The 15,876-nt window shown below is 32.7% G+C and overlaps 1 protein-coding gene and 1 long non-coding RNA gene across 3 annotated transcripts in view; one reads left to right on the forward strand and one right to left on the reverse strand.

The window, feature by feature from the left end:
* The window catches only part of LOC107925432 (putative branched-chain-amino-acid aminotransferase 7), a 50,051-nt gene that overhangs the window by 4,874 nt on the left and 29,301 nt on the right, over positions 1-15,876 (reverse strand). The gene's annotated exons all lie outside the window — the stretch shown is intronic.
* LOC107925390 (uncharacterized) lies at positions 736-2,480 on the forward strand. Its single transcript, XR_005927023.1, has 3 exons — positions 736-1,045; positions 1,132-1,502; positions 1,631-2,480. It is a non-coding gene; the product is annotated as an uncharacterized lncRNA (long non-coding RNA).

Here is a 15,876-nt window from a genome sequence, read left to right on the forward strand (position 1 = left end):
AGATGTCCATGGATCGGGCCGGGCCGGGCCCAACAAAAATTTAGGCCCGTTTGCTAGGCCCGGCTTGAAAAATGGGACTAAAATTTTGCCCAAGCTCGGCTCAAATAAAAATGCTAAAACTCGGGCCCGACCTAGCCTGTCCGTATTAATTTTTTTATATATATTTTTAAAAAATATAATACATCAAAAATACTAAAAATATTAAAATAAATGTTTCTCAACAAACTGAATTAAAAAAATATATGTATACTTAAATAACACTAAGATAAATGCAACTTAACAAGCAAATGTGAAATGCCTCTAAAATAGTAACAAAATTAACAATAAAATAATATTTATATAATGTCTAAATATTAACAACAAAATAGTAGCAACATAATTGTGAAATGGTAGCAAAATAGTGAGAAAAAATAACAAGAGAATAGCAAAAAAAATAAAAACAGAAAAAATAGTTTTTTTCAATCATGATCATAAAAGACCATCTCAACCTAGCAAACCAATAGAATCAATTAATTAATATAATATTAAATTTTATAACTTACCTTATATAGTCGTATTTGCCACCTGCCAGTGCCATACCGTGTCTAAGAGGGCAGCAACGCCTGCTAAAATTACACGTAAAACATCAATTAGAAACGACGAGGTCATTAAAGTTGTCATCCTCCTCCTTTGTTCTTCCATACCAATATTCATTGTGTTGCGATAAATACTCTTATTTTCGGTTCCAACTTTCTGACACTTATATCTTTGACTTTTCAAAGATATGGGCAGTTGCTAATACATTGTTTTCCCATTTTTTGTTCTTCATATTATGGCTTTTAATTTTATGGTTGAAGGAGTGATAGCTTCTCTAATGTGGCTTCTTTTCTTGTACAATACTTTATTAACAAGATTTTTTAAAAACACAAACGCTTCAATAGTGCTTCAAGGGGAATATTGCTTAAACAAAACAAGGAATGGGAAGGTTGATAGAAGGAATGCTACAGAGGTAATCATAGTTGGTGTTGGTGTTGCTGGTTCTGCTCTTGCTTATATACTTAGAAAGGTCCCAATCCAACTACATCTTTCTTCAATTATATTCAAAATCTAACTAATATTTGATTAATTGTATTACGAGCTTACACGTTTCAGGAAGGACGGCGAGTGCGTGTGATCGAGAGAGATCCAAACCAGCCTGACAGAATTGTTGGTGAACTTTTGCAACCATAGGGCTACCTCAAGTTACTTGAACTAGGTCTTCAAGGCATGCAGGAACCTATTTTAGTCACTTTTCTTTCTTCTTCCCCTATATTTTTTATACCCTTTCTAAACTTGATTCTCACTTCAGATTGTGTGTATGAGATTGATGCTCAACGAGTCTTTAGTTATGTTCTATACAAGAATGAGAAGAACACCAGGTTGTTTTATACCCTTAAACACTTTCAATCTGATGTAGCTGGAAAGAGCTTTCATAATGGACGTTTCATACAAAGGATGCATCACAAAGCTGCTTCTCTTCCCAAGTAATTATTTTTTCCAATCATAAATTTAACCATCAACGAACAATTCAACATTTCTCTACTTTATTAGCTTGTTTTCATAACCATCAAAGAAAGTTTAGTTTAAATTCTCTTCCTTTACAATAATGCAGTGTAAGTATTGAACAAGGAACAGTGACATCTCTCATTGAAGAAAATATGACTATCAAAGGAGTTCAGTACAAAACTAAGGGTGGTCAAGAGTCAAGACCTATGCTCCCCTTACTATTGTATGCGACAGTTCTTTCTTGAATCTGCGACGCTCTTTTTGTGACCTTAAGGTTAAAGGTTATTGAACATTTACTAGAGTTAATCAAGCTTTTCTAAGCATGTTCATTTTTTTTATTTTGCATTTGAAGACAACAAGAAGATATTTATTTTCTTTTTTGGGTTTTGTTATGTAGGTTAATGTCCCCTCTTATTTTGTCAGTTTGGTTCTAGAGAACTGTGAGCTTCCGTATGCAAATCATGGACATGTCATACTGGCATATCCTTCACCTATATTGTTTTATCCTATTAGCAGCACTGAGATTCGTTGCTTGGTTGATATACCTGGTCAAAAAGTACCTTCACTCTCTAACGACGAAATGGCCCTTTACTTTAAAACTGTGGTTGCCCCACATGTGCTTTTTATATTTATTTTTACTCTTATAGTGATGGAAAACCAACTCAAAGAAAAAGATAACTTGTTAACTCATAACCAAATCGATTATGGATTATCATATTCCTGCTGAATTGAAGGCCCCCTTTATCTCGACAATCGATAAGGGGAACATAAGAACCATGTCGAATAGAAGCATGCATGTAGCTCCAGACCCAACTCTTGGTGCACTTTTAATGGGTGATGCATTCGATATGTGACACCCTTTAATTGGAGGGGAAATGACAATTGCATTATTTGATATTGTTGTGATAAGGGATCTTCTAAGGCCCCTGTACGATCTACACGATGCATCCGCTCTGTGTATATCTAGAATTGTTTTACACCTTGAGGAAGGTAAGGTTCAAATGCAGTGTTCAAATGTTGATGGACAAATAACATTGATATTAACAAGGAAATAATGACTAGAGGGCTTTTGGTTTTTCTCCGTTGTGATATGCAGACAGTGGTATCTACAATAAACATATTGGCTGGTGCACTATACAAAGTGTTCAGTGCTTCCCCTGATCCAGCAAGGAAGGAAATGCGGCAAGCATGTTTCGACTATTTGAGCCTTGGGGGAATATTTTCAAATGGACCGATATCTCTACTTTCCGGTCTTAACCCTCTCCCGATAAGCCTCGTACTGCATTTATTTGCAGTGGCAATATATGGTGTTGGACGATTGTTACTTCCATTTCCTTATCCCAAACATGGCTATTTTATTAACCTAACCCCAAAAAATTAATATTTACAAAAACGATCCTGATTTAAAACATTCACAATAGTAAGTTTGGGTTTTGAAAACCCAATGGCCAGCACCCCTCGCATTTTAGCCCCATAATTACTTGATGATTGTGTCAGGCTTTAAAAATATATATTTTTATTTTGGGACATGAATGGCCGGCATCAAGGTATTTTTTTAAACCGTATCATACTGGTATACTAAAATACCAGTATTTGAAAAAAAATTTAGGTTATGGCCATCTAATAGCAAGTCCTTTTAAATAATTTTTTTTTGGGTGTTGGCCAATAGATGGCCGGCACCAGCACCTTTTCGTGTCTCCCAAGACAACTTTTTTTTCTTTTGGAACATTAATGGCCGACACCACCTTTTTCGAGTCTTGAATTTTTTTTTGTTCTGGGACATTGATGGCCAGCATCACCTTTTTCGGGTCCCAATTTTTTTCCTTTTTCTCATGTCATGTCAATTCAAGCCTTGGTAAGCGGGCCTTGACCTTAGTACCAGCCATTCAAAGGCTATTTTTTGTAGGCCCGTAATTTGAAATAAATTTTTTTCCTTCTTTAATTATATGTACATTTTAATTTCTATTAAATTTCAATTTTATTTCATTCCAATTTTAATTTCTCATTTCAACTTTATTTCGATAAAAAAGTTCAATTTCTTTTTTAAATTTTACTCATATATCTTTTTTAAATATATTTTCAATTTTTTTTCATTTCCTTCCCAATTTTAATTTCATTTTCATTTCACTTTTTACTTTATTTGAATTTCAGTTGAATTAATATATTTAACGTGTTTAAAATTAAATATGTATGTAGATTGTATTATTTGTATATTATTTTTTTAAGAAAAAATATGTATTAATTATTATATTTAATCAATTGTATAATTTGAATAATGTATGTCATTTGTATAATTTAAATATTTTTACAATGTTTTTATAAGAACATGTGCTCAATAATATATCATTCGTTATCTTCGAGTCCGGCATTACGAGACGATTGACCGAAAACATAGACACAATGTGGGCAACTTGATCAGTTGTGTCCGGATGTTCGGCACATGGTGCACAGTTTGGGTTCGCCCATCTCTCTGACGTCCATCTCATTTCGAATTCTCGTCGATTGTGATCGACCTTTGGGATGTTTACAAAGACTATAGCCAGGCACCATCTCGAAAAGTAGGCGTTGGAACTTCCCAGTTTGAGACATCGGGAATTATAGGAAATTTGTTTCCCCAAATATGCAATGTGTGTTGCAACGTGTAGATATCGTCTATGAATTGTTCAACATTTAAGTTTGCTTTTGCACACGCTGCATGAGCATGCACACACGGATATCAGAGAGTTTGAAATATCCTGCACTCGGAATGCCTATTTCGCAAATCAACTGTGTACGACCTAGGCGGAAGCCCTGAATGGCGGTCGATGTATTCTTGAACCCGGAAAGTCTCTAAGTCATGCGAATACAATTCTGCGTTTATCGCTTGCGCCCTTCGATTTGTTTACCACCATGGCCTTTTAGACAGTCTCAACGTACACGTTCTGGCCTCGATCTACTTAGCTTGTCTCAACCCTATCCTAAGAATCAATGTGACCAACCTATAGAATGTTGTCGAGAAAACAGCAGAAATTGGCAAATGACGTGTACGCCTCAAGATAGAGCGAATCGCCTCTACTAGGTTGGTCGTCATCTGGCCATACCGAAACCCCTCATTGTAACTTTAAGTCCACTTGCTACCTAATTATGTCCGAAGGTTAGTTGGTAAAGATAACATCTGAGATTCAAGACTCGCGAACCTTTGCCTGAATCTTCGCGGTTCTAACTTATGAGCTACATTTGCAATTTGGAACTATTTTAAAAACTTACATGATAATAAAATTTGAAGAGGAATTTTTTAAATAAATACAAACGATATTTTTTTACCCATGTTCACGAGTTCTTTTTTCTATTATCTATTCTTATAATCTTTGTCGAAGTTTGCTGCAATGTGCCAGATGTAATAAACAAACCTCCACGGAACCCCCGATCGCCTTATCGCAACAAGTAGTCCCTTCGATCTATCTGATATTAGGCAAATGTTGTCTTCTCTGACAACGTGCCTCTGCAGATTTTTAAAGAAAAATTCCCAAGACTCGAAGCACTCATGCTCCACGATGGAAAATACGGTCATAAGTACATTTTGGTTGTCGTCTTGTACAACAACAATAAGGAGAATTTGCATGAATTTTTTGTACAACTAGGTTTTGTCCACCTACACCATCAGCTTGCAGTGGGGGAAGGCCTTAACACATGGCTTGAACGTCTAAAAAAATGGTGAAAAACTCATTTCCCCGGTTGTATCTCCCCATCCAGGCCTTTATACAACAGTGTTTACAAATCAATCATTGTCTCAGGAGGCAGTGTTTTCAAATCAGTTGCTGTGCTAGGCACATACTCTTGCATCACGACTACCCATCTTTGAAGCTTATTGTATGACGCATCCCAGTCACTATACAACTCTCACATCACTATTTGCTTCATCCATTATACCTTCCGGTACAGTACTTTGTACTTGAATCGAGCTTACATGTCCACAATAAGGACCAACACTTGAATGGTGGGTGAGTCTTTCACTAAAAGAATGATGCAATTGCATATGGTTTTTGCATCTAACTTTTGATGATGGTCTTGCGACATATGAGCAGATGTGCATGTGTGTGGACTTTCTATTTTCCTTATCATCCACATTTGTGTCCGCTGTATTAACGCGGCTCGAACATGCTAGTTAGACCCACTTGAGGCTTTCCAACATTCCCTGACTTACAAAAACTGCGTCGACTTTGTTACTTTATACTCTATACCTAACTTCAAGCTAAATTTTTTTATTGCATGTAAACAACCTTTCTTGTTATTAAATTGTTGTCCTACGAACAACTCTTCACCGTCGAATTCTTTATCAAGTAGATGAGTTGACACAATATTTGTATATTCCAAGAACTCGCGTGCAAGAGCTGCATCAGGATCCACGTTGGTCATAAAGGACCCTGGATTATTCCTTATAACTATACCGAGGCCTGTGTTCCCGGTTGAATGAGGGTTTACATTTTCACCCTCTACCAGGTCTTCCTCGTCTATGTCTTCAGGGATGTCATCCAAATCGGTGTTACTGAAATCATCATTAGGATTATAGTGGGACTGATCACCATTATCAGACTCTTTATCACCATCTTTTATGGAGGCCAACACCTCTGGATGGATCTTTAGATGAGTACAAGAGTTTGGGATATTATACGAACATCCACTGGTGTTTGGATTTTTAGGAGTTGGCATTGAACCTCCACAACGCAACTGATCACTAGAACATTAGCTTGCTAGAATTACAACTTGAATGGGATCCAGTTCAGCTATCTCTACGAACAACTCAACCGGGCTAGGATTATCCATCTTAGGGGGCAATAAATTGCTATCATTGTCCCTAGATCATTATCATCTTCAAGCTTCATTTCCAAGAACTTGAGTAAATCTGTTGAAACCGAAAATTTGTAAAAAAAAGTTTTAACATTTGCTTCCCACAACGGGTAGCTATTTTTGTACTGATTTTTTGTTTTAAATCCGCCAGCGAAACACACTTGTTGAATCTCATTCCTATTTTTCTCCGACTTTGAAAGACATAACCTTTTTCAGTTGTATTTATCATTTCTCCATCGAAATGAACATAAACAAACAAAATCTGGGAACTCATCTACAAAAATTTTTATTTCACAAAAAAAACTGATATTATTAATCTTGATTTTCAACTAATAAAGCAAACAAAAACTCAAATGGAAGACAAAACACCTATATATATCTGATAAAAATGGTGTCAGCCATCAGTGTTCCAAAACTAAATTTTTTTAATCTGATAAAGTTGGTGCCGGTCAACAGTGTCCCAAAATAAAAAAATTTCGGGACTCAAAAAAGATGGTACCAGCCATCAATGTCCCAGAACAAAAAAAATTTCGAGACCCGAAAATGGTGGTGTCGACCACCAGTGTCCTAAAGAAAAAAAATTGTCTTGGGACGGAAAAAAGGTGAATTTTTTTCAAAAGGACTCTAGTGTCGGCCATTGGGTATCCAATACCAATTTTTTTTAAATACTGGTATTTTAGTATACCAATATGATACAATTTTAAAAAAAACCCTAATGCCGGCAATTCATGTCCCAAAAAAATTAATTTTTTAAAGCCTAATACAATCATCAGGCAATCATGGGGCCAAACCACGAGAAGGTGTGTAACACCCCCATGCCGGAAACCGTCACCGGATTCAAGCTTGAGGTGTTACTAAACTTATCTTACCTTTTAAACAACTCTAAACCACTTATTTTAATTTTCGGAATAAATTATTTTTCTGTGCCATGGTTGCTTAAAAATTCATTTCTCGAGTTTCAAAACTCGAAATTAAGATCCGTAAATTTTTCCTGAAACTAGACTCATATATATATCTACTAATTTTTTTCTAGAATTTTTGACTTAGCCAATTAGTACAGTTTATTAGTTAAAGTTACTCCTGTTTCAGAATTCGACTGCACTAGCCTCTACTTACTACGAACCACTTTTCTCTCTGTACAAAATTCATATACTGTACCGTTTGTTTCTATTAAAACTAGATTCAATAAGGATTCTAGGAATATAAAGTAAACCACCTAATTATTTTTTTAAAATTTATGGTGAATTTATAAAGTTGGAATAGGGGATCCAGAAATCGCTCTGGCCCTATTTCACTAAAACTCAGATATCTTATAAAATACAAAACCTTTACCTGTTTTGCTTATTCCATAAGAAAATAGACATAATAAGATTTAATTTCATATATTATTCATCTTCAAACTATGTTTCTACAATTTTTAGTTATTTTTCAAAGTTACATCATTTCTGTTACTTGAATCTATTTTTAGGTTACTTTCACATTTTTCATAATTTTCATGTGATAATCACCATTCAATCATACATATTAATAAACATGTATATCATCGGCCATTTTATTAGCTAATCACTAGCAAGTATTTACACATCATTCATTGTTCATATTATATCAAAAGTAGCTAAGTTTCTATACATGCCATACCCAAAACAAAACATCTAATTATACCGAGTTATTTCTTTGATAGTGTGATCGGCCTCCGACGTTTCCTTCGATCCCCGAGTGGCTAGATAAGTACTATAAGAAGAAGAAAATAAAGAGATTAAGCACTAGGCTTAAAAATCTTACAAGCAAATAAATCACAACATTCAACATAATGGATAATTATGCATAATATCATCTAACATCATAAATTTCTTTACTTCTCAATTTCTATCTTCTTCTTTATTCCCTTACCTTCTTTCTTACCTGACCTTTCCTTTTCATAAATATAATCTACTTTTCCTTTTCTGTTAATTCACTGTAATTTAACTCGTACCCTGACCCGTTGAACCACTCGGAATACTAAGAATACTAGGGTCGTTCCTGTCTTTCAATATCCTGCCAATGCCATGTCTTTGACATGGACTTACATGAATTATTCCTGTCTCCAATGCCATATATAATATGGACTTACATGGCTCAATCCTGTCTCCAAAGCCATATTTCTAATAAGGACTTACATGGCTCATTTCTGTTCTGTCCTGTCAACCCTAATATCCTAACATTCCTAGGGTTTAACCGGGGCTTTCTAACACTTTTCCTCTGTCACTTCACCTTAAATTCGACTTTAAATATTTTCATAACATAAATATATAAATGCTGGAAATTGACAATAATAATGTAAAATAAAAGAATATTGCATTTATTTACTGCAACTTACCTTGATACAAAATGTGACTAAACTTTACAATTTAGTCCTTTACTTTTTCTTTTCCCCGATCTTCTCCCGAATTTCGTTCTTCTTGATCTATAATAGCAAATTTAACTTATTTAATATTCACATTTATTAAAAAAGTCCTTGACCCAAACTTTGGAAAAATTATATTTTTACCCCTAAACTTTCACATATTTGCACTTTTGCGTCAAGGCTCGTAAATTAAACTTCATCCTATTTTATTATGTTTTATGACATGCTGATCATTTTTCCCTTCTATGGCAATATCAAAATCACACTCTAACATATACTTATGACTATTGGTATTTTTTTCCGATTTAAGCCCTTTTACTCGTTTTCACTTAAAACCGAGTAGCATAAGTTGTTTAACATAATTTAAAACCTCATATTATATCATAAAACACCAAAATACACAAATTTCAGCTTTGGGTATTTTTCCAAATATGAACCCTAGGTTGAATTATTGCTAGAATAAGCTTAATCAAGTTACCGGGACTCCAAAAACGTAAAGATCATTAAAAACGGGGCTTGGAATCACTTACTATGAAGCTTGAAAATTGAAGAAACCCCAGCTATGGAGGAGAGCAAAAATTGGCAGAAACTAGTTGAGAAGATGACCATTTTTGTGTTATTTTTCCCTTTTTAATTCATTTAATATCCAAATGACCAAATTGCCCCTCCTTACTAAACTTTAAAAAATTCCTTTCATGTCCTAATTTTTGTCCATGAACTTAAAATTGGTCAAATTGTTATTTAAACCCTCCTAATTAATATTCCAAAGCAATTTCATACTAAAAACTTCTAGAATGCAAGTTTTGTAAATTATTCGATTTAGTCCCTAACCTCAACTTAAGCACTTTATGCATAGAATTTCATCACGAAATTTTCACACAATCATGCAATCATACCATGAACCTCAAAATAATAATAAAATAAATTTTTCTACCTCGAATTTGTGGTTTCACAACCACTGTTCCGTTTAGGCCCTATTTCGAGATGTTACAAGGTGTCAATCATTGGGTTCCCCAAACACAAACTTATTGTTCATTTGAGGTTATTTTGGTAATTATTTTTGAACTAGGGTCATTTTTATAAATATTAATTTTTTTTGGGTTAGATGTGTAAAATAGCCCCCAAACGTATAAGGACTAGGGCTTGATTGATTTTGGTGTTTATCTTTAATTAAGCATTATTTTATTGACATTTTGATACCTAGAAATGGTTAAAGGCAAATCTGACATGTTTTGTGAACGTATTTTAGAGTGCAACAGTCATCATTTTCCCCATTATCAAGGCTGAAAGAATTCGAAAAATGTTTTTCCTTATAATAGTGCCAACATATTACAGAGCTCCCCCAGTTGATTGAGAATAACATAGGCAGTATGAGTTGATGTAACGAAATTTCAACTACAACATGTGGTTTTTGCATTAAAATTGAATATGCATAGTTGGAACTATACTTTTAGTGATAATATTTTAAATGCTGAAAATCAATACAGTTGTATAGATAAATGACTTTTACCCGTCAGTAACTAAGATAAGAAGAGACCATCAACTGTATTAAATTAAAATTAAGAAATATCTAACCTAACCATGGTAGAGATGATCAATGGTGGTAGAGGATCAGTTCTTCTTGGAGAGCTAAGTGGCTGTGTTAATTGAATTTATTTACTTTACTTTACTTTCACATTGCATCGGTTCATTTTCGTTAAATTGGTAAATTTCTTCCCTTTTTCATCTCATCTTCGGGAAATTCTAAAAAAGGAATTGGGTTTCTTATGGTTTTTTTTAAATAACTCAAGTGAAAAATTATATACGAAAATGATTTAAAATTTACAGTGTCCGTCGGTACTGCCTAACACACCGGTGGTATCACCTCCCAATGATAAGTCAATGATTGATTATTTTTTTTTTAAAAAAAAGAAATTTTTTGGTGCTGCTACTGTGTCAGGCGACACCATTATGTATTTTTCGTAATACCTGTGAAAAATATTAGTATTCATTGTGGAGAAAATTTTTTTGAATGGGTGTTACCGATTTGTCAAGCAACACTGGAAAATTTTTAAAATTTTTTTTGGTGCTGCCCATATGTTGTTAGAACAAGTAATTATTAAAAAAAAAAATTGGTGTGTCGGTATGTCAAAACTACAACCATTAAATTTTTTTAAAAAATATATTTTTTAGGTGTTGTCATCATATCAGGTGGCGCCAGTGATATTTTAAAAAACTATTGTAGAAAGAGTAGTTTAAAGTTTTGATCATTATTTTAGAAGATTTGGAGTCGGCTATTGGGAGATCTGAACCATAGAAGTCAACTAGAATGAGGAAATCTCTTTTCCAGTGTCAAAATCGACACGAAAAGCCACCGTAAACAGTGACATTGGTGTAATTATGTATAACGATTAAGATTTTCAATTAAGAAGAAGAAGGGAAAAAAAGAAATAGATCCATCAGAATGGTCTCAAGACTATCCTTAGTACTGCAATCAAATCAATCTCAACGAGATAAGGATCCAAGAAGATAAGTCTGAATATGAGGATATGTGTAAAGATGATTACAGTGAAAGTTCACTTGACAGTGCACAATTTCCTTATTCCAGTGCCAATAGCTAAAGTTCTCTGAAGAATATCTACTTTTATCTTTACTTATGTCAAGAAGATGTACTATTATTAGGAATCTTTACTGTTGCTTGAGTCCTTCATTTTTGCTTTTGCTTTAATAATTATGTGTCTTCATTATAACTATTTTGGCTGTTTTCTTATCTCCTCCATCTATAAAAGAGGATGTTTTCTATCTTGTAAGATCATTGAGTCTTCTATCTAATAAAATATCAATGTGTTTAATCCATGGCTTTCTAAGTTTCTTTCTTTCTTTCTATCTAAATTTTCTTTTAGACAGAGATGGATACATGAGTTAAATTATAGAGTTATAATAGATTATGCTCTGTGCTTGCCATATATGGATCCTGCACATCAGAAATGTTAAAACTCTGATCAAAAGATGTCAATATTGTCGAGAATTGCAAGAAGTTTCTTGAAGTAAGTATTTGTAGTTAAAAAGCAGTATCTGTGTAAATGACCAAGAGGGATGGTCTGTATTTTTTGGCATAGCATACCTGCTACAAGTTCTTATTTATTGAATTCAGTCTAAGATTCTCACCTGTATTGGTATCAGAGCCAGCAACTACTCAAAAACTCATGAATTTTATTTTTTTAGAAGAACAATTTAGAGAGAAGTTTTTCCAATTATGTCTGATAAAATGTTGTCACGACCTTCTACCTCTTCCACTTCTCTTTCAATGCCTAGTATTCCTTTAAAGTCTCATTCAGCAAAAAAAGATTTCCTCTTTATATGAAATAAACTATCTTAAAAAGAAAGATAAGATCCAACTTACAAATCTTCCTACTGTAAATCCTTATTCTGCTTATAAAAAGTCCCCATTTTCTCCCATTAAGTCAATAAAGACTTTGATCCACAGTTCTTCTAAGCAAGTAAAAGAATATATTCAAGCATCACGGTTTGATTGTTATCATATTTCTGCCTCCTCTTCTGAACAGTTTGTTACTCTTGAAATTCCGTCAGAATTTCCTAGAGAATGGTTGTAATGACCCAAAATTCACGGGCATCGAAAAAGTATAATATCGGGCCTCCGTCTTAGTAAATTGAGTCCGAAAATAATTATTAGAAATATTTACGAGACTAGTTGTGTGTTTAATTAAGTTTTAGATAGATGAATTTAATCTAATTAAGAATAATTAGGAAAAATGATTAAATTGAATAAAGGGTAAATGTTTAATTATAGATCAAAAGAAAATAAGAGGGACCAAATGGGCAATTAAGCCACATTTGGAAGTTGAGGCGGCATAACATTGTAAAAATCTTAGATTTTTATATTATTTATTTATATAAATATATAAATTAATTATAAAGGATATTATTAAATTAATTATATTATAAATATTATATTAAGAAATAAATTAAATAAAGACAAATGTATGGTGATATTTAATACAAGTGTATTAATAAAATACATACATTTGTAATACTTATATTTAATTACTAAATAGATATTTGTTTTAATTATTATATTAAAGTAATTAAATAAAAGAAAACAAAAGAAATAAAATAAAGGAAATAAAGTAAAGTAAGTTAAAATAAAAGAATAAAAGAAACAAAAGAAGAAAGAAACAGAATAGCCAAAGACGAAACAGAGAAGAAACAGGGGAGAAAGAAGAAAAAAGAAAGAAAAAGGAAAAATTGAAGGTTTAAGGTTTAAAGCTTTGATTGGTAAGTCAAATTAGCCCTTTTCTCTTAATTCTAATGTTTTAAAAGCTTTAAAACAAAGTTTTGATGGAATTAAGTTGATATTTTGTAAGTTCATAGGTTTTCAAGTATAGTTTATGTTGAACAAAAGAGATGAATTAGGGATTAACTTGAAGGAATTTTAAGTTAGAATTGAAAAAGGGATTAAATTGTAAAAGAAACTATAAGTTTTATGTTTTAGGGACTAAATTGAGGGAAATTCGAAATTACCAAAATATGCTGAAATTTTGATAGTTAAATTTTAGTTTGGATGAAATTTGAATAGAAATAGAGTGTGAATTGAATTAGGAAAGTAAGTGAATTTAGTTAGGATTAAATTGAGAATTAGGAAGAAATTGAATAGAAATTCAATTATTTATTATAATTAGTGCTGTAATTAATATTACAAATTATTATTTTCGTAGCTAACAAAGAACCCGAGGCATCGGCGTCAAAAGGAAAGGAGAAAGTTATCGAGGACTAAAACGGGAGAATAACGGTTTGTATTACTCTAATTCAAGTTATTTATTATTAAATGCTAAATTTTAATTTATGTGTCTAGTAAATGAAATGTGAGGTAAGTATAATATTAGTATTAATTTATTATTAGTATTATTATTATTATGAGTGGGAATTAAATTGAATAGTTTATATGAATTAATATTTGAATTGTTTGTTGATTGAAAACGGGAAATGAATTTGAATCGAATTGTGAATGGTATTAAATTGTATGGAAATGTATTGAGTTGTGAAAATGTGTGAATTTGTGAAATAATTATTGATTGAAGGTGGAAAAATGATTGAATTGAAAGTGTAAGAAATTGTGATTGAATTGAGAATATATGTGATTTAAATACCCTATTAACTAGTCGGGCTGAGTCGGATATAGTTGGCATGCCATAGGATTGGAAGAGTTCAGGGATACTTCGACCTCGAGTCGATGAGACACTGGGTGTCACTATATTTCTTCGGATAGATTCGATGAGGTACTGGGTACCAACTTTCTTCGGCTTTGCCGATGAGACACTGGGTGTCAACTATTGCTTCGAACTATCCGATGAGGCACTGGGTGCCATTCTGGTGTGTTTGGTTGGATCCGTGTATCCGCCAAAGTCCAAGTTTTGTTAATAGGGTAAATGATGAAATGATAAACCGAACGAGTTGGTCAAACGAGCTATTGAAATGATATGAAAAAGTTGAATTGTGAATTGAAATGTGAAATGAGATTGAGAAATGAACCTAAGGTTCGTGATTTATTCAAACTCAAATTGTGGATATACGATATTGGTTGATGAATTGCTATTGTTGAAATATTGAATTTAAATTGTATATACGATTTATGCATTACATGTACATTATTGTTATAATTTGAATTATGGTAATACCACTGAGTATGAATTACTCAGCGTACGGTTGTTTCCGTGCGCAGGTCGATAGAAGTCAAAGGTCCCGGTTCAGCATCCAGATTAATCCCGGCTTCGGCAAAACTTGGTGATGTATTTTTCCTTTGGTAAAGGTGGCATGTACATAGATTGTGTATAAAGGTTATTATGTTTTAATATATAATGGTTAAAAATGTTAGTATTAAAAGTTTATGGATTTTAATGAAAGAAGTCTATCTATTTTATCTAATTAGTACATTGTTAAATTTTAAATTGATATTGTGTAGATTGAGTTTGATTAGAAGTATTTAGAATAGAAAATGTGAATGTGAAATGAATTGGTGATATTTGGGAACTATATGGTTTTAATTTGCAGGGGGTTTTATGTAAAAATAAGCAAAAATGCTGCCGAAATTTTTATAAAAAAAATGAAGTCATTTGGTAAACAAACTAATAAATTTTATGAATTATTTTAATATATTGGTTATTTATTTAAGAATTGTTATAAATCGTTCGATACGTCCGGTAATGCCTAGTAATTCTGCTCTGGCGACGGTTCGGGGTTAAGGGGTGTTACAATGGTTACAAGCAGGTTACTCTCATATCTATTTTGAAGCAGTTTGATTGCACTAAATTAGCATGGTACAAAAGGCAAACCTGTAGTAGCAAGAATTTCTTTGTTGGATTCCAAATATTTGGAATATTAGCATGTCTATATTGCTACTATTGAAGCCACTTTAAATTCTGGCCTTGTTATGGTTACTCTTTTCTCAAATTTCACGATGGCATTAGCAGATCCAAATTTGCTTGAAGCTCTCAAAGTCAGATTCAGATAGTTGGAGCACCTGAAGTACCATCTACAATAGTTGCAACCTTTCACTATGTAACACCCTAACCCGTACCCGTCGTCAGATTAGGGTTACGAAGCATTACTGAGCAAAAATAAAATTCCAAACATTCACATATTCATACAATTCATACTCATAAATATATATAAAGCACATGGCTAATTAAATATTAAACATGCTTTATTTATCATATTACATTTACGAATCATACCTCAAAATTTAACCGAATCTATACCTTTCAAATAATCACATTTTCATTAACAAATATAAACATACGCATATACTTTCATTATATACCCAAAACATCATTCGAATTAACAATCAAAGTACATGTATATACGTACACATAATTATCAATTTTGCAAATATATATATAATGCTCATGTTGTACTATTGTATAAAATCATTATTCAAATGGTCATTTATCAATGTCTCACTTACAAACATTATTAAACAATAAAATCTCAATAATTCACCATTAATAAACTCATAACTAATTATAGTACTTATACATTTTTTTCCATGCAAACCGAACTAGATTAATCTTTGCATATTCGAATATAGGCATGCCTCATATCATGCATTTCTAGTATACATTAAACATGCTAACACCTGAGCTCAC

Source organism: Gossypium hirsutum, chromosome A01, assembly GCF_007990345.1.
Source record: "Gossypium hirsutum isolate 1008001.06 chromosome A01, Gossypium_hirsutum_v2.1, whole genome shotgun sequence".
Lineage (NCBI taxonomy): Eukaryota > Viridiplantae > Streptophyta > Magnoliopsida > Malvales > Malvaceae > Gossypium > Gossypium hirsutum.